Here is a 22,710-nt window from a genome sequence, read left to right as displayed (position 1 = left end):
TTCGTGCCAGTCCCTTCTGTCCTGCAAAGTTTCTGTTGAGAAATCAGCTGACAGTTTTATGAGAGCACCATTGTAGGTAACAAACTGCTTTTCTCTTGCTGCTTTTAAGATTTTCTTTTTGTCTTTAAACTTTGGCATTTTAATTATGATGTGTCTTGGTGTGGGCTATTTGGGTTCATCTTGTTTGGGACTCTGTGCTTCCTGGGCTTGTATGTCTATTTCCTCTGCCAGGATAGGGAATTTTTCAGTCATTATTTCTTCAAATAGGTTTTTAATCCCTTCCTCTGGTACCTCTATGATGCATATGTTGCTTTGCTTGATGTTATCCCAGAGGTCTGTTAAACTATCCTCATTTTTTTTTTGGAGGGGGGGGACTCTTTTTTCTTTTTGCTATTCCTATTGGGTGTTTTATTGTACCATGTTTTCGAAATTGCCGATTCAATACTCTCTTTTATCTACTTTACTGTTGATTCCTTCTAATGTATTATTTATTTCAGTTATTGTGTTGTTCATTTCTGACTGGTTCTTCTTTATGGTTTCCATGTCCTGTTTTGTTTACTATCTCTTTGTTGAAGTTCTCACTTTGTTCATCTATTTGTCCCTAAGTTCATTGAGCATACTTATAAGCAGTGTTTTGAACTCCGCATCTGGTAGATTGCTTATCTCCATTTTGTTTAGTTCTTTTTCTGAAGTTTGTCCTCTTCTTTCATTTGGGACATGCTTTTTTATTTCTTCATTTTAGCTGCCTCTCTGTGGTGTTTTTTTTTGTTTTCTTTCTATGTATTAGGTAGATCTTCTATGTCTCCTAGTCTTGGCAAATTGGCCTTCTGTAGTATGTGTCCTATGAGGCCCAGACTCCTTGGTCACCTGAGCTGGGTGCTCCAAGGGTATCCCATTTGTGAGCTGTGTGGGACCTCCTGTGTTAGTTGAGCCTTGATTGCTATGGGCACATCAGTCATGAGATTGACCCTCAGGCTGACTGGATGTGAGGGCTGGCCATGACTATAGTGAATGAGTTGTTGTGTGGGGCTGACTCCATGGAGCGGGATTCACTTTAGCTCTGGTGCCTGCTGAGTCCACCCTTTGATTGTGTTGTTGGGGAGCTAATTGGGTGGTGTTCAGGTGTAGTCTGAAGCCAGTCACCAGTTATGTCACATCTGGGGCCTCTGGGGAGGAGCTCCAGTGCAGGCCCAGGCCAGCTTTTGCCTGTGCCCAGCCTGGGCCACCTGGTAGGAACTACAAAATGACCTGTGGATGGTAGCTGCCTGTGCTGGGCTTGGAGGTGCCTGGGGGAAGCTATGCTGTGAACCAATGCCGGCTGCTACCAGTGCCAGGCTGGGGGCTGCTTAGGAGAGGTACAGAGCATGCCAAGGCTGGCCATAGCACCATTTTTTTTTTAAAACTTTTCTTTCTCCATTGAGTCGTCTTAACGCCCTTGCTGAAAATCAGTTGACCGAGATATGTGTGTTTATTTCTGGACTCTAAAATTTATTCTGTCGATCTATTGCCCATTGAGCTATCCTTATGCCAATACCACACTCTTATTTACTATAGCTTCATAGTAAAGTTTGAAATCAGGAAGTGGGAATTCTCCTACTTTTTTTAAAAAATCAAGATTGTTTTGATTATTCTGGTCTCTTGAATTTTTATATACATATTAGGATTAGCTTGTCAACATCTGTAAATAAGTCACCTGGAATTTTAAAAAACCAAATTTAAAAAATTTAATTTAAAATTGTATTATTCTAAAACATAAAAACTCTAAATGCCAAAGGAGACATTTAGAAATACACTGTGGTTTTATAGCAACCCCACCCCATTCATCCATTAATGAACTTTGGTAACATAGACATAAGGTTGAGCAGAAGCACCTCCCTCTAATTAGATACACATCCTGGAAAAGTCGTTGAGCTTCTCTGAAACTATTTATTAATCTATTAAAAAAGTGAGGTAAATTGGATTACATTAAAGTAAATACTAGACACTATTAAAGGGTGGGAAGGCAAGCCACAGAGTGAAAGAAGAATATGCAATATGTCTATCTGACAAAGGATTTGTATTCAAGATAATAAAAATGTCAATAAGAAAAAGGTGGACAGCCCAATAGGGAAGTGGACAAAAGAGCAGGCGCTTCACAAAAGAGGACTTACAAATTAAAAGGTGCCCACCTGTGGCTGAAAAAAATGGCCCTGCAAAGATATATTCACTTCCTACTCCCCTGAACCTGTGAATATTACCTTATATGGCAAAAAATATCCAGATGAGCCCTATATGCAATTACATGTGTCCTTACAAGAGAGAGGAAGAGGGAGTTTTGACACAAAATACACACACAAATGAAGGGACATATAGATAGAGGCAGAGGTTGGAGTGGTGCAGCCACAAGCTAAAGAATGTCAACAGCCACCAGAATCTGGAAGATCAAGGAATGGATTTTCCCCTAGAACCTCCAGAGGGAGTACAGCCCTGCTAACACCTTGATTTCAGACTTCTGGCTTCCAGTAATGTGAGTGAATAAATTTTCGTTGTTTTAAGTTACCAAGTATGTGGTAATTTGTTACAGCAGCCATAGCAAACTTATAAACTGCCTTTATTAATTGTCAGGGATAAGTAAGTTAAAAGCACAATGTGATACCTCTACTTACCCCCAGAAAGCTAAAATGAAAAAGACATAATTTTAAGTGTCGGTGAGGATGTGGAACTACTCAAATACCCATATGTCGCTAGTGGAGTGTACATTACAACCACTTCGCTAATTTGTTTGGGATTATCTTCTAAAGCTAAGTAGGTTCTTATCCAATGATTCAGCCATTCACTTATAAATGATATATCCAAGAAAAACACATACTTTCATCCAAAATCATGAACGTAAATATTCCTAATAACACTGTTCATAATAGCTCCAACTTGGAAACAACTCAAATGTCCATCAGCAGTGGGACGAGTAAATACATGATGGGGTATTCATACTATGGAATGCCACACGACAATGATAATGAACAACTACAGCTTCACAAGGCAACGTAAAGTCATCTCACAAATGATAATGAAAGAAGCCAGACACAAAAGAGTATATACTGTATTATTCCATTTACATAAAGTTCCAGAAACAGATAAAATTAATAGACAGTGTTAGAAGTCAGGGAGGGTAATGACTGGGAGGAGGCATAATAGATTAGACTTTAATAAAAGTTTATATTGATAAAAGAAGATGAAGTTAATAAAAATCTGTCTTAATTCATGGGGTGTGTGTTATTTATTTATTTACTTAACAAACATTTTTATTTATTGAGCTTCTATTATTTGCTAAGAACTATTCTAGGGTTATAGCAGTAAGCAAGACAGCTCTTCCCTTGTAGAACTGACATTCCAATAGTTTTCTCTCTAAATACTGCAGTACACTGTGACATTTTTGGTCTCTGATGTTTCATACCACATGATGTTCAAATCCTTGGTAGTCTTCTCCCACATTAATTCTGGATTTGACCAACTGACTTGCTTTATGTAAGCAGAAGCCTTGAAAAGTGCTTGCACATTGGGGCTTTTGCTCTTGAAATGTTCCTTCCTGGAAGCCAGCTGTTATGCTCTAAAGAAGCTTGGACTTGATGGCTGAATATTGAAAGGCCACATGGAGGAAGCACCTGGAAGATGAGTTTGTCTTAGATGTCTCAGTCCCAACCAAGGTCTCAGATCAGCAAAACCACATAAGTGACCTCAGCTACATCATGCTGGGCAGAAAAACCACCCAGCTGAACCCAGTCAACCACACACCTGTGAGAAATAAGAAAATTTTTTTCTTGTTTGTTTAAACCACTAAGTTTTGGGGTGGTTTGTTACACAGCACTTGACAACTGAAACAAAAATAAATGAGTGAATAAATAAACAAGGAATATAATTTCAGAGTGTGACTTGAGCTACAAAAAATTTAACGGGGTAATGGAATAAAAAATGGCTGAGGAGAATTTCAGAGAGGCTGGTGTGAGTATACTTTGAAGACTTTAAAGTTCCATATACTTGTATGACTAGGGTATTCTACACAAAAACTGAGGAATTAACTCTTTCTTCTTGAGAGTGTCAGCTATTGTGGTGGATCAAGCAAAGAGGAAAAACAGCTGAATTAGAAGAGCTGGATTGGAATTAACTTTGCTGTTGACCTTGGGCAAAGCCCTGTGAGCCTCAATTTTCTCATCTTTAATATGGGGATAATAACACTCATTGCTAGGGAAGTTATACTTGGTAATGTTTGCAAGAGTACCCCAATGTTTTAAAATGTTATTTGAGTGACATAATTTCTATGAAAACAGACATTTTGATCACCCCATTTGCTTTCTGAAGTTTCTTCTCTGTCTACAAAATGATACATTCAAAGTTGGTGAAATAAATTTCTTGCCATAACCATAGTCTGTCTGTGCATTCTACTGGCATGGTCCATGTTACACATTAGCCTTTTTTATTTATTTAGCATCCATTGGGTCCACGGTTCTGCAGTTTTGAATAATCCACGAAGTTGTCACTGAAACCTGATATTCTCTATGTCGATAATGAAGAAAAACACCAATGAACAGTCTTATTAGTATAAAAAGTCACACAATCCAAAGCCCCTATCCCATTAGGAAAAATCTCAACATATGTCATGTCACATTAATAAATACTTCATGTGCAAAGTGTACCTTATATTAGCAGTAAGTGCCCCCATGGAAAATTGATTTGCTTTTAAATTTTAATCTACTTCTTTTTCTTCTATAGATCATGGGTAGGATTTCTTTTCATTCCCTTTTCTTCTACACACAATGTAAGTGTGCACAAGAAATGTATCATTCTCTAAGCCAAACAGCAAAAAGAGAAACAAAACGCAGAAAAAAAGAGGTAAGGAGAAATAAAAGGGAAAAGATAACAAATTGGTCATTAAAAGGAAAAAGATACACGAGATAAAAGAGAGAGAGGCAAGACGAGCATCAACTCTATTGGGCTCCGGTGCAGATGTAAGTATAAAACGCTCCACAAGCCCTGTAATTGAGAAAATCTATCAAATGTCCTGACAGCTGCTCGGGCATTTCCAGAAGCGATAAAACTTGAATTTATTTCACTCCTAGAAAAGGGGCAGTATCACCTTCTGGCGGCTTTAATGAAATGCCATAAAATTCGAGGAAAAACTGTGTTGTAAAGTCATAAAAGGTAGTCGGAAGTGGACTGTTGGAAATGTCGTGGGAGGGGTTGCTGTGTCGGAAGAGTGATCGACGGGGATCCGAGGCCCCTTGGCGTGGTCACGAGTGAGCCGTTCGGTGTTCATGTCCCTTCCTGACCCCGCAGCCAGGGCTCCAGGGCGGAGAGTGTGATGAAATGAGAAGCAGTCTGCGGACTGCCCCTCTGCTGCCCACTCTCAAGAACCTGCGCAATGGCTTCATTACCCTCTGACTTTACACCTGTGAAACCAAGACTAATAAACTCTTTTCGAGGCTCGCCTATTCCATTCAGATTTTGTAGAGGTGACCAGGAGGCGTATTCTCATCTGCATATCTTCAGCTAGAAATCACATAGTAAATTGTAATGGATGGCCCCCAACCATAAGGTCACCTGTCCTATCTGCAGACCTGGATGGGAGACTCTAAGAGCTACTGGTTCTTGGGGCAGGAGTTAGAGCAAAGACAGCTGGACAGTCATGTTCTGTTATAGAATCTGATTACTCCGGGTTTGGCTCAAACTTAACCTTCTCCCAAATCCCTCTGGCTTTGGTTTTACTATTTGATATTATATCTATGGGTCTACTTTTTCTTCTGCATGATAAACAACTAGGAGGGCAAGATTGTCTCGAAGTTTCTTTTCATCCCTTTGGCACCTTGCCTCATACTTTGTACACAGTAGGAGCTCACTAGCTGTTTCCAAGGGGAATAAAATTTGAGGGGGAGCCTCAGGTTGTCAGGTAATGTCTTCTGTTATCCAGCCACTTCTGAGGTGGAATAATCACTCTTGGTATCACTTATAGAAACATGAGCTAAATTCATTTATGTAATATTATTGCACAGGGAGCAGTTACATAGTATTTTACTTTATATTTTGAAAGTGTGATATTTTGATAAAGTCAAATTGGATCCATATAAAGAATTTTATTGCAGAGATAAACAGAGGTCCTGAGTCTTACAGTAAATTCCTTTGGTTCACCAAGCTTTGTGCAAAGATTATGAAGTTAAATTGTAAACACTGAGAACAAGGGGCCTAAAATGAGTTCATATGTGAAGAAGATAAAGCTATGCCTAAGAGATAATGTTATTCATAAAAGAGATGGTAGAGAAAAGGTATTCTATTCTAACTGTCAGCAGCACTAAGACAAATTTTAGCAGAGACCTTTTGAGGCTGTCCTAATCAAAAAAATTTAAAAACCAACTAACTTAATAAATAAAACTTAAAAAATGATGATTTCAGGATAGTGCAAAGAAGTAAGATGATCAATAACATTAATGAAGATTTAAAAATGGATTGTGAAGTTTGAAAATAAAAATGGTATTTTTTTTCCCTTGGTGAAGCGATGACCTTGAGCCTATGGCATAAGGAGAAAGTTCTGCAGTATAGGTTTGACCCAAACCATAGGTTAAAGAAATATCAGTAAGAATGTCAATCTTTGGAAAATCTTCTGAGCACTATTATTGAGTTATGGCTGTCACTTGAGCAGTGTCTTCAGTGGAATAAGATATAAATTTCCCCAAGGCAAGAGCAAGTGCTTGGAATTCAGCAAAGTTTAGTGATCATCTTTTCATTTTTCTACGCTCAAGTCTTTTGTCAGCTTCAAAACTGGGAAGTCAGCTATTAAATTAGAGATGAAATAATGCCAGACTCCAGATGTGACTGCCTCACACTCATGACTTTAGCCAGATGTGCCCAAACCATCACATTCATCATGATTAGAGTGAAGGTGGTGAGAAAGAGTCATATGACACATGCACAGGAATGCTGATTCCCAGCTCATTCACACCGAGGACTCCTCTCCTAAGTAGAGAGTGACTGCTTAAGAGGCAGGGAATAATGGTGAAGGCTCTTCAAAAGCCCTGCAACAGGAAGTATAAATTTTATTTTTATAGATAATTGATCCCAGCTTTAAGTTTCAATGATCTCCATTAGGTCATTTAAAAACCTCTTTGCACAGCCATATTTAAGCAGCCACCCTGGTCCTGCAGCTCTCCTGCCTCCTTGGTACAGATTTATCCTGGCTTAATTGCTTTCAGTTTTGGAGTAAAGCATTTCACTTCTCTCTCATCTCCCTTCACCCATTTGTGATTGTTGGAAAGCTTCAGTCAGCTCCAAGTGGTGCAGGAACTTTGCTAAGGGCAACATAGAAGGATCTCCTTTTTCAACTATTTTTAAGAGGACGTTGAGGGGTTAACTGAAGTGCATGGTAGTGGGGGTGGGGACTGGGCAGGCTAGACTAAAGTCCCTAACTCAGGTTTATAGGCAGTTTGGCACAGTTACCCTGGTCTAGGTATGAGCTGGTCTCCAGGGTGATACTGAGAGGTCACAGATTATTACTGTCTCTTCGATTAGAATCTATAAGTCACCCTTCTTTCACAATCAGAGATGAGACTGGGGATAACTAAAGGGTGTGAGAGCCTGGAAGCTGCTGTTTAGACCTGTGTGAAAATGAGTGTGCTTTCAGCCATTTCCTTCACAGCCGGCAGTCCACATAACTGTAACAGATTCTGTCAGGTGTGAGTTGAGCCATTGTCGGAACATGATTGGGAAGGAGTGAGCTGTGTCCTGTGCGTAGTTTAAGGGTCATATTTATCAGGAATGATTTTTACTTAGAGCCATAAACTATCCTCTGAGAATTCTTTGCCCAAAGAACGATTTCTTTGTTGAATGAAATGATAATAACTACCTGAATTGAATGGTCCCTTCACACATTAACTAAAACAAAATGGACAATGCAATAAAGAAGGTCACATGCAGGTCCTAGGTGTTTTATGCTGACTAAGCATGATAGATCACCTCTAAAAATCCCCACACAGCATGGTACTTTTTATTAAGGCAAGGATATTAAGGTTATTTGAAAAGAATCTTTAGAATATTCTAATATTTCTATTTGGCATGCCACTGGTAAAAACCACGCATTATTCTCAGAAATGTTTTCTTATAATATTCTTCACCTTGATAGTGCGGAAAAACTTCGATCTCCTCTCACTCCTCCTAAAAGGTAAAGAGGGACAGAAGCAGAGGGAGAGAAAGAGGATGGCAATGAGAATCATGAAAAATTTTAGTTTATTCAGAAGTTGAGAGGCTTATTTTTCAAATGTATTCTCTCCAATCCAGATTCCTATAACAGATGCTCCCAACTCCCAAGCTCCTTCCATCTGTAATTCAATTTCCTTTTAAACAGTGATGCTGACATCTGTTGCAATGTAGATACTACTCGAGTACCTGCAATTTCTCTGTCAAGCTCAGTGTCATGTTAAAGAACTATGAACTTTGCAGGGTTGGGGAGCAAACATTGGAAGCCACAGGGCTGCAGGCAGCAAAGAATTTAATGTCTCTCTCGTGGTTCTGATATCCCAACATATTTTCCTCTCTGACACTGAGACTCTTGTTAAAGATTTTCAAGGGAACATAAAGTGTTTATTTAACAGTGCAATTAATTGTTTTAGCTCACTTCTGGAGCCAGCTCAAATCAGCACACGCTTAGACTTAGTGGAGAGGTAGGATTGCCTCCTCAGATTCTTCTAGACAAGGTGGATTAGATAAATTACCACACAATTCTTTTAAATATTTTACAAACAGACAAAGCACTGTGTGTTGCATTTAAAGATCCTGACCTTTGTCCTCTTTCTTTTTTATTTCCTTCCCCCAGCATTACTATAAAGCAAGATCATTTGAGACATGGATTGAATTTAATCATAACATCATTAATTAATTCATTAAATAAATATTTGTCGAGTCTATTCTGTGACTGCTATTGTGCCAGGAGCTTGGAGTAGGAAGGTTGATATGTCACAGAATCTATCTTCAGGGAATTTCAGTCATGTATCATTTTAGAAAAAGTAATGAGCCTTACTTAGCTCTAAGTGGTGAATGGAGATAGGGTTTTATGCCAAAGGAAAGTTTATAAATTCTCATGAAAATACAAACCTATTATTGGGTTAAATACTCTTCCTTTAGCAGGGACATATCTTTTGAGCTTCATGGGAAAATAGGAATCTTTGCTATGTACCAACTAACTTGGAGCTGATGGAGATGGGGAAGAATGACACTTCCTACTCTCCTACTGCAGACAATCAGCTGACATCAGAAGCATGACGCTTGATTATCCTTGTCATTTCTTTAGATGGCTGTGTTAGAATCATGAAATCATCCAGGCCTTTAAAAAGGTTTGTCACAACATTTAACCTGGACATCTTCTCTACCAATTACCATCATTTCAGTTTTGTACAGCACCATCAAAAGGCTCAGTGGGCTGTGTGAATGAGTGTTTTAAAGTGTCATTCCATACTGACTCAGGGATGAGTCTCACTCTGATAGCCAGTCCAGCTGTGACTGGCAATAGGAAGATATAGAGGATAAGATTACAGACCATGGTCATAAAGCTGCTAGAAGGTGAGTCTGGCGAAAAGGATAGATAAGGAGAGTCTGAATTTCTTGTCATAATTTCTCAGGAATTTCCTTTAACTAAGACATTGGAAGCTGTTGATCCTGGGCTGGACCTGGCCCACAGATGTATAATACTGGGCGTGCCTTGCATTACAATTTAAATTTTTTAAATTGGTTGGCAGCATGTAAAAGCTGGGAGATTTCACATTAAAAATATACCTTCTCTCTAAAAATTGGAACATCTAACAACGCAGGGCCTGCATTGCTACATGGCAAGGATAAGCTGGAGCTGAGTTCCAGTTATCCCCTTAGACGAGAGCTGCATTTTTCATATAACCTCAGTCCCCACTGCTCTAGATTGCCTCACACCCAGGCTGCTTTATTATTCAGTTACCTGCCTGTTTCCCTGTTCTACATGAATTAGTTAAACAAAAAGTATTTTCAGGCAACCAAAAAGTTTTTATTGGGTCACTGCTCTGCTTATATGAGCCTGTTAGGTACTGTGAGAGAAACAAATGACATTGCTGTCCAAATGAGGAAGAAGAGAGTAACATGGGCAACAATTATCGACATGATCTAGAAAAGACCACAAGTCAACATAAGGATTTAGAGAAAGGTATGTCATTGATATTCTTAGCCATTAGGCTTCTGTATTTTATGACTTCTATTCTTCAGAAAAAGAAAAAATAATTTTCCTTCCCTGAAAAGGAAATTCTTATGATGTTTAGAAAGTAGCTTTTTAAGACATCTAAGTATATAAGGCATTCATATTATCACATTTTCAAGAAAATCTTTTGTTATGCAGAGTAAGAGCCCAATCCCAGGAAACAAGTATTATTTACACCTGAGAGAATATAAAAAGAAACGACACTGAATAGACTGTAGAGATTTGGAAGGAGGATTAACAATACTAGTTCTATTCTGCAGCCCTTTGGGAGGCCGTACAGAAAATCTAATGCTTAAAAAGGATTGTAATTATTGAGAAAGACCTGGGCAGTGTTTTAAAATTCTAGGTTTAATTTAATATCGACTCTCTGGCTAGACTTGTGGTCTGGGTTTGCTTTATGAGAGGAAGGCTGACATCGAAAGCAGGAAAGGTCAAGGTCTTATTGGCATTAAATAGGGAACAGTTGGCTACTTTCCCTAAGAACAAACTCATAGTCTATTACACCACCACTTTGCTTTTTTCTGAAAACAAAAACAAAAACTAGCACAACTGGACAATTTAAAGCTACCGCTGAAGACTAGGAGAGTCCAGTTTTTCATGTGATTTAGTGCATACATGTACATGCATGAGATGCCATGCTTCCATTAGTGAATGCTGATCAGTGAGGACATTGAGTAGCTAGAAATATCAGTGAAGTCCTTGTTTGAGGCTTAATAAGGGTTAACATTTATTGACCACTTATTATGTCTTAGACACTATGCTAAGTGCTTTATATGTTTTATTTAATCCTCACAACAGTCTTATAAAGGAAGTTCAAGTAGTACTTCCTTTCACAGATAAGAACCAGAGGCTTAGAGAGGTTAAGTAATTTATCCAAGGTCAGCAGCTAGTAACAGGCACCACAGGGAGCAGAACCCAAACTTGATGCCAGTGTCTTTACTTGTCACCACCAGGCTACACTTTAGGTTCAGTGTACCTTGGTTTCTCACTGTATGGATTACCAGCCCTCAAACTTTTCTTTTTTAGAAGAAACTGGATAATTTTAACACTCTGGGAGCATTCATGGGTTTGCAAGCTGTCCGCAACACTGAGGAAAAGAACCCAGTCATTTTTTTTTTTTTAAAGATTCTATTTCTGTGCTTCCAGCCATTGCTGAAGAAAATCACAAAATCAGGGCCAACAGTTTCACTATAAAGACAACACAGGCTCAGGAAGGATCCCCAGAGCTGCTGAGCATTGCTTATATTCACCTGTTGGGGAGTCCAGCATTACAGCTATTTCAGACATGCTGGATCATAAACTATAGCTCCAGCCCAACCTCTCTAGGATTAAACACTTTGGTAGATGACCTGTGCTCTAATATGCCTAGAAATAGAGACCAATATGATATGAGTTAGCCTCTCATTCCTTGCTAGGATGCCTTGTGTGCTCACTTCATTTTTACACTTTTCCTCTAATCTCAGAGGAAGAAAAAGTCCAATCTTTCTTTTTTAAAATTGACCTTATCTGTATGGCCATCGACCCCTCCCTCCTGCTTTATAGCCGTGCTTCCCCAGTTACTTCGGGTATTTCTTCCATCTGGAATCTTTCTCCCCTCCACCGATCCTTTTAAGTAGGCGTGAAGGTAGTGGCCTAAGTGACTAGGAGCTCAGCCTCTGGCTCTGGCTGCCCTACCATGTCTCTGTTTATTAGGCACTGCCACTTACCTGCTGCGTGAACTTTGGCAGTTTTCTTAATTTTTTGTAAGATTAAACTTCTTCATCTTTAAAATGAGAATGATTTTGAAGGCTTAATATGGTTCTGAAGATTAAGATAATTCATGTTGAGGAACACCCATGACCTTGATCTCTACTTTCAGTGCCAACTTTCTTCACTTCTTTCCTCAGCCAGCTTAATTTCATGACCATCACTTTAACCACTCTCTAGTCAATGACATCACTTCCTGCCCAGTGGTCTTTGGTTTTAACCAACTGTTTTTCCCACACCTTGAAGTGAGCTATTGGATCCACTAGTAAATATTCGTTTCCACCTCCCACTGAATCATTTTTGGTGTCCCACAGAAGAGCCGGTGGCTTTTGCTCCCACTTCAGAGCAAAATCATCTTCTATGGTCCTTATTTTTTATATATTTTTTATTGTTTCCATAAGCTCTTGTTATGCTCTCAATTTTCTTTAAGAGATAGAAACCTCAGTAATACCAAAGGATCTAGGTAGAACAGTAGAGAGGCAACCACAGGCTCTGGGATCAGACTACCTGGGTTCAAATTCCAGTATTACCTCTTGTTCTGTGTGTGACCTTGGGTAAGTTCCTTAATCTCTCTGCGTCTTAATTTTTATCTCCCTATAGGGTTGCTGAGAAGTTTAAAATGAATTATTATGAGTAAAATGCTTAGAAGAGTGCCACACTCAAGTAAATGTTACTTGTGATTACAAATATTGGCACTTGGTGACCTCCCGCTTGTCCTGTCCTAGTAGATAAAGCAAATACACAGAATTACATAGATTTTAACATCAGATTCAGAGGCAAAAGAAGCTGAGGTTGTCCCCAAGGGGATCTGTTTAATAGATGAGGAAGTATGGGGCTACAGCGCTGTTAAATTCAGAAAAATAAAGGGATGAAACATAGCTTCATTCTCAGCAGTTATGGCCTGGGAATCTTGATAAAATCCAGAATTTTTTGCAGTTTGTTTCAAAGTCCTCCTGTAATCCAGACTTGACTGGTTCTGATATAACTGATTAGGGCAATCTGCCTCTTAAAGGAAGTTGGGAGCATAGTGAAGAGTGTACTAAAGCTGATCCCTAATCTAACTTCCAGTTTTCACAGGCAAGGAGAGCATACTGTGATGCTCATGGGCTGGCCTCCTTGTTCAGAAAACAGCGAGTTTCCAGACCCAGGGAATCCCTCTTTCACATAGTGAAAAACAGAGGTTCACAGAGATGTGTGTTGTCTGTTGACTCATTTTGTGCATTTCCCGTGTGGTTCTTGAGTCTTCCATTTAAGTTACTGACGCAGCTTAACCCTGCTTAGCTTGCAAGACCTTTCAGGGAAATCAGAACACGAGATGCAGTCACTGCAAGTTGTCACACATGATTAAGGAGCCGGAGGGAGTGATTTATGTGGAAAGATTAAAATCCCTAAATATGGATGGCCAGTGCTGCCCTGATTGAGTGGAGTTTCAAGTAATTTGCAAACTGCCCTGTGAGAAGGCTGCAGACTTTAGTGGGGTAGGACTGCTTTAAAGGAGTTGAAGGGCAAGGCCTGTGGCAGAAATGTAATGATATTAAAACAGGGTACTACTTCCTGATGAAGCTGAAAAGACCAGACTCAGACAAGTAATTCTTCTATGGCTTTTATTTTGTCAGGCCACTGGTTATCTGGAATTGTCTGCATGCAGAACTTGAAGCTCTGTGCCATCAGACAGTTCTCAGTAGCTCTTACCACTTCCTCTGCAGTGTTCCCATTCCTGGGGTTCCCTTGGCCTCCTCCCATAGTCCCTCCACTATAGCCCCTCCCCCTAGTGTCTCTCTTGTTACCTTGTGACTCTTAACCTGCTCAATGCCCCTCGTCACTTTCTTGGTGTCTTGATTTTAAGTTAAGACTGTGAAGCTAAAATTAATTGCATAAACTATAAGCCAGATAACTAACTGAATCTCTCAGATAACACTGACCAAGCCCTTAGCAAATATTGAGACTTTTCAACAGTTCGTCTATGTGTGTGTGTGTTTGAGTGTACAAGAAGTGGAGGAAAGGTAAAAGTGTTTTTCAACAACCTACACATGACCCTGTGCAGGCCACAATCTACTCCCAACATGGCTCAACATGGATGTGGGTCATTGACTAATCAGAGAGGCCAAGGAGGACTTCTTAAGGAAGTGATGCTGAAGCCAAAGACTGAGGGCGAGTCTGAGTTAGCAAAGTAAAGCGGAGGGAGAGAAGAGGGATGTTTCCTGAATTTCTAAGGCAACTCTTGTTTTCTAATAGTCTACTCCATGTCATGATTTGGACCTGATCAACATGGTCTATCATTAACAGTAATAGATTAAATACAAAAATGGTGTCCTAGCCTCATAGATTCTCTTTTTCCGAAGAGTGAGTCAAAGATAATCTATCAGTGTTTCTTCTTTGCTCCAGTGGCCTTACTATGACACACCAAGGACTCTGTAGTCTTCTCCTGACCCTTCCTATTAGGCCTTGTGCTCTAGCCTTGCAGCTCCCAGATCACACCATTTTCTTTTGGACCTCTGTACACTTGAATTGTCTTTTCTTCTGTTCCTGGATTATCCCCCTAGTGTTTGGATCTGTTTGCCAAGCTCTTGACTTGCCTGCTAAGAACCACCTTAAAAATTATCTCTGTATTTGAGTTAAGGGCATCTTCTTGTACAGCATTATAGTGCCTTGCATTTGTCTTTATTTGACATATATGTCACTATCATAGTTGAATATAAGTTGCCCCTTCTGGCCTGTGAGCATGTTCTATTCTTGGGTTCTCAGTGCCTAGCATAGTGTTGGGCATGGGGTAAGCGCTTAGTAAATGCCTGTTAAATAAATAAATAAATAAATAAATGAACAAATAAATAAATAAATAAATACATGATGGCAGACTTATGCACATTTCATAATTGTAGTGTGTCTGTATAAACACCCATGGATTAACAATAAATTTGAACTCAGATAATGGGACATTTTGGACTTTCCATTTTGTTGAGTAATTGAAAAAAAAAAGTGTGTACATTTAATCATTCAGCCCCAAGTAGTATAATTCCATTTTTTTATGGAGAAATTGCAGATGTCTCTCTTTAAAAATAATTTTCTTAAATGTGATAAGCTTTGTTTTTGGGGTCCTATCTGTTATGTTATTGGAGCATTTTTAAATATCTAGCTTAGATCACTTGAAATTCTTAAATTATACTTTAAGCAGCTATTAGAATAATGGTATTATCTATTCATACAGATTCCTACAAGAGTAAAGGTATCTGCAGTTTACATGAAATCAGAACACTTGGTGTGATTAGCAGCATCAAAACAGACCCGGCACGACTATTGTAACAACCGCATTTCCCGTCACTGTAATTATCTCCTAAAACTTTTATTGGGAACATTGATTGCCATTTGCTCCTCATTCGCTTTGAGAAAGTGGAATGATGAACATGTGCCAGGAGTGGAAGAGTGGCTGTGTGAGTCCTGTGGAAAATACATGCTGGACGATTACAAAATGAACCGTTCGTATTGGCCAGGAGAGCTGTGTGACTTTTGTAGGTTCAACATAAGTGATAGATTCCATATTTCTTTCAATTATCAAGAATTCTAGGGAAGAAGATGAATGAGAGATGGCAATTTCCTCAGAGAAACTTTGAAATGATGATTCGTATTTGAAAAACATTAGGCAAAATTGTCTCGTGTCCCTGTCTCCGGTCACTTGTTTGGAGAACCATAGGGATTCAGCTTTCTCATTATTTCTTGAATCTGTCCACTTCTCTCTATATTCACCATTGAGTCTAAGCCAGGCCACCATCAGCTCTCCCCTGTTTTAACTGCCTTCTAACTGCTCTTCCTATTTCTAACTGTACTTCTCTCCAATGCATTCTCTCTATTGCAGACAGACTGCTCTTTCTAAACAGCAGATCCGATCCTGTCACTTCCCTGATTAAGTACTTCTCTGACTCCCCAAATCTTTATCCGGGCTTATAAGTCCTTCTGTTATCTGATCCATACTTAGCTCTGCAGATTTACCACTCACTATGCCCCTGGGGAATTCTTCAGATACCCCAGCCACAAGGGACCACCAGGAACTCCCGCTGGGTTCTCCTTCCTGACTGTGGCCTCCACTCTCCTATGCTTCCTCAGGCTAACTCCTAACCACCTTCCAGGGTTAGACATTCCCCTCTGCACTCCAAGGGCATCTTTGACTCACTCCTCTTTTCTCACTTATCACGCTGCCCTGAAATCACCTTTTGACTTGTCCATTTCTGCCACTGTTCTGTAAATTCGACGAGAGAAGAGACTGGGTCTGTCTGCTTTGTCTTGTATCTTTAACACTAAACATGGAGAGATGACAGCCAGACATGGCTAAGAGAGGGAGCTATTCTATCTCTCAATTTTGCTTGTTGCTGCCTTTAATTCAGGTCAGAGGCACAGTGTTCATTTAGCCCTAGAATCTATTTCTAGACATTGCTCCACACTTTCCTTATACAAGCAGATTTTCTTTCTGGAAGATGGCTCAAAGAACAGAATGAAAAGTGAGACTGTGGTTCTAATTAGGTTGTTCTGAGTACAGAAAATGTGGGTGAACATGTTTAGTCTGTTTCTCTCAGACCCAGGCAGGAAGGACTAGAGGCTTATAGAGCAGAATTGCAGGGTGTGTGTGTGTGTGTGTGTGTGTGTGTGTACACACATCCATGTGGATGTTTGGGTATATTGTGTTGCCAAGCATGAGGATGGGTTAGCTTTGTTAGAAATTAATGCCCGTGAATTCTTCTGATAAAGCAGTTGCTAAGCTCTGCCTTCTTTGCCAGAGAATGACCTGTGTGTTACAAAATGGTATGTTTCAGAAAGAGAAAATCTGAAAATCCTAGGTTACCCTGAGATGTCTGATATCTACTGTAGCCCAGATTTCATGACTAGTAAAGATTTCTTTTTACTCTCTTTGAATATGACTATGTATGTGTGTATATGTGATTGGCATTGGACCAAACCAATTTAGAATAAAACTTATATTAAGGAAATGAAATTGCAAAATGTGAAAAAGGTAACCCAGGATGTCCAGTTATAGGTAGGTTGCAGATATTTTGATTTGATTTTTTTTTGCATTGATTGCAATTATTTTGAATACCACATTTTCTCCCCCCAATTTCCCCCCCTCCCCCACCCAAGTCTCCCCACAGATCCCAGTGAGAGTAATTTGGAGGTATGCTATATACACTTAGCTAGCTCCCTTCTTTCTGTCACAGACTGAGAGATAATTCTGGAAATGTTCTCCTGCTGTTCCTTAACCCTGTGCTATGCCACGGGCACCTCTAGCCTCATGGTTCCCTTTGTCTAACAAATGGTACACATCAGGTAATGCCTTTGAACAAGTCTGGCAGGTTCCTGCCAGGATGCAGTCAGAGTGAGAAGGGAAGGAAGTCTGAAAGGTGCCTGTTTCAATTCCTCCCTGCCCTTCCCAATGCTGGGTCATATAGTCTAATGCAGAGGCTTAGCAAGCACCAAGCAAATTGGCTTACTGATCAATCCCAGAGCAAATAGATATGCCATTTGCATTTCTTCTTGAAAAACAATCAGGCGGTGAGAGCCTGCCTTGGGTTGCCGGCAAGAACTTTGGTGATTATTTAGCTACCCAAACAATTTATTTTTTCCCTATTTTTCCATTTGGGGCTTTAAGGTGTATTTTGTTCCTTTAAACAAAACAGCTGACTTGACTTGTCTCCGACTTCTGGGAATAATTGAATTCTTATGGCGGGGGCTAAGTAACCAGAGAGCAGCAAATGAAAATTTCACTCTGAAACACACCCACACTCACCCACATGTGGGCTTGTCCACAGTACTCACTGTGGTTTGGAGAGAGAGATTTGGGGAATATCCATGTACTATTTGCCTTTTTAACTTTCCAGCCCATCTTAGGGGTCAAAACTATAAATCTCAACAGGGAGTATGGGAAAGTAAAACTTTGTATGGTCAAGGAGCATGTGGGTTTTTAAAAGCTGGGAAATATTGTGACAGAGAGAAGTGGGATCATTCGGCCTGTGCTTTTACAGAAAAACTATGCGTTGGTAGAGAAGTTCAGAAGGCAAAAAAATTAAATCACTCAAATGTTTAGTTCATGTTATTGTACTTTTAGTGAATTAGCATTTTTAATTCTCACAACAGAGCTGCTATTCTATTTTATAGATGAGGAAGATGAGGATTAGGGAGATTTAGTAATTTGCTCAAGTACACCCATTTGGTAAGAGACAGAGTTAAGACTTGAACCCAGATTTGCCTGATGCCAAATACAGCTTCAATTACGTCTCTTTAAATTACTGGAGGAAAAATCCCTGCAGCCTACACAACGCGGGCCGTATTGCTGCTATTCTACCCTGTGAAAGCAACATCCTTTCTCCTGCTCCCTGGCCTGCCTGTCTCCCTGCTTTTGAAAGCCTCATACTACTGGGTAACACTCCCTGAGCACTACACACCTTCCTTCCCTCAGGAATTGTGCCTTGCACCAGCGTATGTGTCTTTACACAGAGTTATGAAGGAGCACTTTAAAAAAAGAAATTTTTTATTTGTTAGATGAGTAAGGAAGATACCATTGTCGTCATTGTTTGACTTCAATAGAATGAAACTTGAAATTGCAAAAAAATAATAAAATAAAAAATAAATAAATACAGAATTTTTTTTAGAGCAGTTTCAGGTTTATCGCAAAAATGAGAGGAAGTTACAGAGATTTCCCATATACCCACCCCCTTGTCCCGACACACACTCAGCCTCCCCTATTATCAACATCCCCTACCAGAGTGGTACATTCCTTACAAATGATGAACCTAAACTGACACATCATTATCACCCAGAGTCCAGAGCTTACATTAAGGTTCACCTTTGCTGTTGTACAGTCTGTGGTTTTGGACAAATGTATAGTGACATGTATCTATCATTATGATATCATACGGAGTATTTTCACTAACCTAAAAATCCTCTGTCCTCCACCTATTCATAATTCCTCCCTTCCTCCCACCCCAACCCCTGGAAAGCAATGATCTTTTTACTGTTTATTGTTTAGAGCACTATTTTTATCATTGGAAAGGTAAGGATGTGGAATGATTTCTCAAGCTCACTATTACTTTTCCATCTATTCAAAATTAGCTCATATATTTACATGAGTCATCAATCAACATGTGTTTATGAAGGCCTCTCCATGAGCAAACCATAGTAGTTATCTACCTGGGAGATACAGGAAAACTTTAGCTGTAGTTAGAATTCACGAGCAGCTTAACAACCTAGTTAGGAAGATAGACCAGATGTATATCTAGTTCTATATCTCTTTACATCTCTGTGTATGTATGTGTATATATGTCATTGACTGTAAAGTTAGAGTAGTGAGACATTTTTCAGGGCTTCGAACACTTGCTAATTGAGAAAGCGAGTAAATATAACCAGTGGGTTTTGAGAAGACTTGAAATTGAACATGTTCTTTTTAGAACCTAATAGTGCCTGCTTATTAGCCTTTCACGAGGACAGAGGAGGGCTAGTCTTTTAAAAAGCTCCTCTTTTGTACAACAGTAGCCTGAATAGTAAGGAGTTGGCAAGGCCTTTTCTGATGTTTATTGGAACAGCTGTGGAAATAATTTTTTACCTTGGATTCTGTGATTTACTTCCATTATGAATAAATTTGGGATTTATTTTAAAGCTTTGAAGAACTGGGAGTGCTGTGATTTCAGAATTATTTTTTATTAAACATTGTCTCCCTGGCTGCATTTCAGGTGCTGGCTGAATTCTGCACAATGGGCCGTGTTAGCATCAGAAATACTGTTGAATGATGATAATAATTATATATATATAATATATATATACACATACATATATAATACACACACACATATAATGTATAGGATGAAATTGGGTTCTAATTCTATTGGCCGAACTTAGTATATGTGCTGCCGAAGCCAGCATGCTATTCGGCTGAACTTGATATTTGACTTTACTGACTTAGTTTTGGCATCTTCAAAATGATGATAATTGATAAGGACCCTGTTATCTCCGAAGATTGGGCACAATCATGTTTGAAAGAGATTTGAACCCTTGGATAAAGGTGCTTTGAATACAAATTATTATTTATTTCAATCAGTATGTTTTATAGGTTGACATCTTAGACAGGAAAGAAATCTTCTCTATATTGTCAGTTCAAGACTGACTTCCAAATGAGAATGAGGAGGCTGGGAAGGTCCAACTCTCTGCAGAAGCAGCATTGCCATCTTGCTGCCCCCATGAACTAAAATTGCCATCTTTTTCTCACAGAACCTTATTCTTAAAATACAAGTTGTATTTTTTGCTACCAATACATAGCTACGTATATCAACCTCTTTCTTGCTTCTTTCTTATTCTTTCCTTCCCTCAAGCTCACTAATTCCCTGTTTCAGTGCTTCCAAGAGAAATCAAATGAATCATTCAGCAAGGAGAAAACATCAACCATCTAGAACCCTCAACATTGATTTAGAATTCACTTTAATGTGTTTTAAGTCATGACTAAACAATAAGCAAGGGGTATAAGATGTAGAGAAAGAGAAAAGTAGCTCATCTAGTGAGACCCATGGAAACAAATTAGAATCAAACAAATTGGATCTCTGAGCATGTCCTGAGGAAAATAGAAAAAATTTAAAATTAGATTTTGGCCTCCAGAAGCATAGAATCTTGTAGGGGAGAAAAGCACGCTAACAGTTTATCAGATATGATGAGACAATTTATGGCTGTCACCAAGAGCATCATTTCCCTTCCATTATCAGAATATGGAGCCCTCTTTCCTTACTCCCAAAGGGACCCGGAAATCCATATGCAGTTTCCCTAAGTGTCCTGGAAAGTATGCTGGTAGCAGAAGGACACCTTGCCTGGGGTGAGGAGAGCCAGAATCGGCATCATCACCTATGGACACTACTACGTCTGGCAGCATGACCCATTGTAGCAGACTCTCTCCCTGTTCAATGTAAAGCCACTTCCAGTACCACAAATGGATCCCTCAGTGCTTGGACATGAGGGGTTCTGATTCTTGGTCTCAGAGTCCTGACCATTTTTCCTTCTCTGCTCCCCTGCACGGTTTCCTCCCCAGGGTCAGGAAATGTATTCTCACAGATATTTAAAACACATAATTTATGACATCCATGTTCCCGGAAAAATGTAACCATCTTCCTATTCTCCTGAGGGTGGCAACTTTGACAATGATGACTATCTTAAGGACCATCAAAATGACCTTCCATCATATTTTTTGTTAAAGGGAAAAGAAAAACTAAATGAAAACACAAGAATTGTCGGTTATCAATTAAACAAAGAAATGTATGCTGAGAAGCAACAAAAGGACTTTTTCATATACCTTATTTTATTTAATCTTTGTGATAAAGCCCCCAGAGTAGTTGTTAATCTTTCTATTTTATTGAACAGAAAGCTGAGGGTGACAAGAGTTAAACAACTCATATTCAATAGAGCCAATATTGCATATTTTTTTTTGGTTGCCCAGGACAATTCTTCTGCCACAACTGCTCCTGAGTCAAAAGAGGAAGCACTTTCTGTGGGTTGGATTGTTCCAGGAGCAAGTTTATGAGGAGGAGGTATGTGAACTGGCTCTTGACCGAATTATAGGCTTTGGCTAGACAGTAGAAGAAGGCAAAGCTATTCCTGGCCTGGGAGGATTAGCATGGCTAAAATCACAGGTTGGGAAAGTGGAAGGTGTATTTGGAAGATTGTGTGTAGACTGTTTTGGCTGGAGAGGAGGGTTCATTCATATAATAAAATGGCACCCGGCCAAAGACAGGAGAACAATGAAGATTGCTTCTGCCATTGTTGTGATTCGGGAGTTTCAGGAAGCTCTGTTAAATGAGGATAAACAGGGCTGACCTTCCCTCACAGGCAGTCTGGGATTCTGAATCACCAGTGACTGGGAAGTGACACACTCCATTATCTGAGGCATGATATGATATTCACCAGTTATTTTGTGCTGTTGAATTTTTGTTCCATTGCAATGGTCCTCTCAGTGTGAGCTCAGTAGCAATGGGCGTGATGGTGGTTTTTCTGCGTTGACAGAAACTAGGTCTGAATTTCTTCCAGCACCTCCTGCTCTAAAGCACCTCTTGTGATTAATTAACCTTTAGTGGAGTAGCTAGGACATCTGCGTGGGATGAGATGTACTTTGGTCAGACTTCAGTTTTCAGTTGTTCAGCAAGAGGATAATTAATTATAAGAACTGAATCTGAACAGAAGATTGTTGGAGGAAATCCAAATGAAGCAAAACATCTAATTATCAATGAACAGGAAGGTTTTGTTGTTGTTGTTGTGGGAGTGAATAAAATACTTAATGCCATATAAATAAGAGGTAGTAACAACTTAAGAAGCATGCTTGGAGTGTACACATAATGCTAAAAATGTGAGATACTTGTGTTTTTGGTGACAAAGTGCAGTGAACTAACCATAACTAGACATATAGGAAACAGAGGCCTGCTTAGTGTCTAAAATGAATATGTATTCCCCTTTGAGATAATTGTTGTGTTGACTTTAACAAGGATATATCTAGAATCATCTGGCTATTATTACCACTGACAAAAAACAATAAACACCTCCTGCCTAGAGGAGCAGGTTGGATTAAAATGCAAAGAGATAAAATGCAGGAAACTAAAAACAGTGCAAAATCAATTTCTTTAACATAAATGTCTACTGTGATGGAGATCGTTTCCCAGTGCTTAGCTTTCTGAGGTGAATCACCTCCAGTATTTAACTCACATCTACGTGATACATGC

The sequence above is a fragment of the Pteropus medius genome, unplaced genomic scaffold, assembly GCF_902729225.1.
Source record: "Pteropus medius unplaced genomic scaffold, Ma_sr-lr_union100, whole genome shotgun sequence".
NCBI lineage: Eukaryota > Metazoa > Chordata > Mammalia > Chiroptera > Pteropodidae > Pteropus > Pteropus medius.
The sequence above is the reverse complement of the archived record's forward strand: the minus strand, read 5'-3'. Positions refer to the sequence as shown.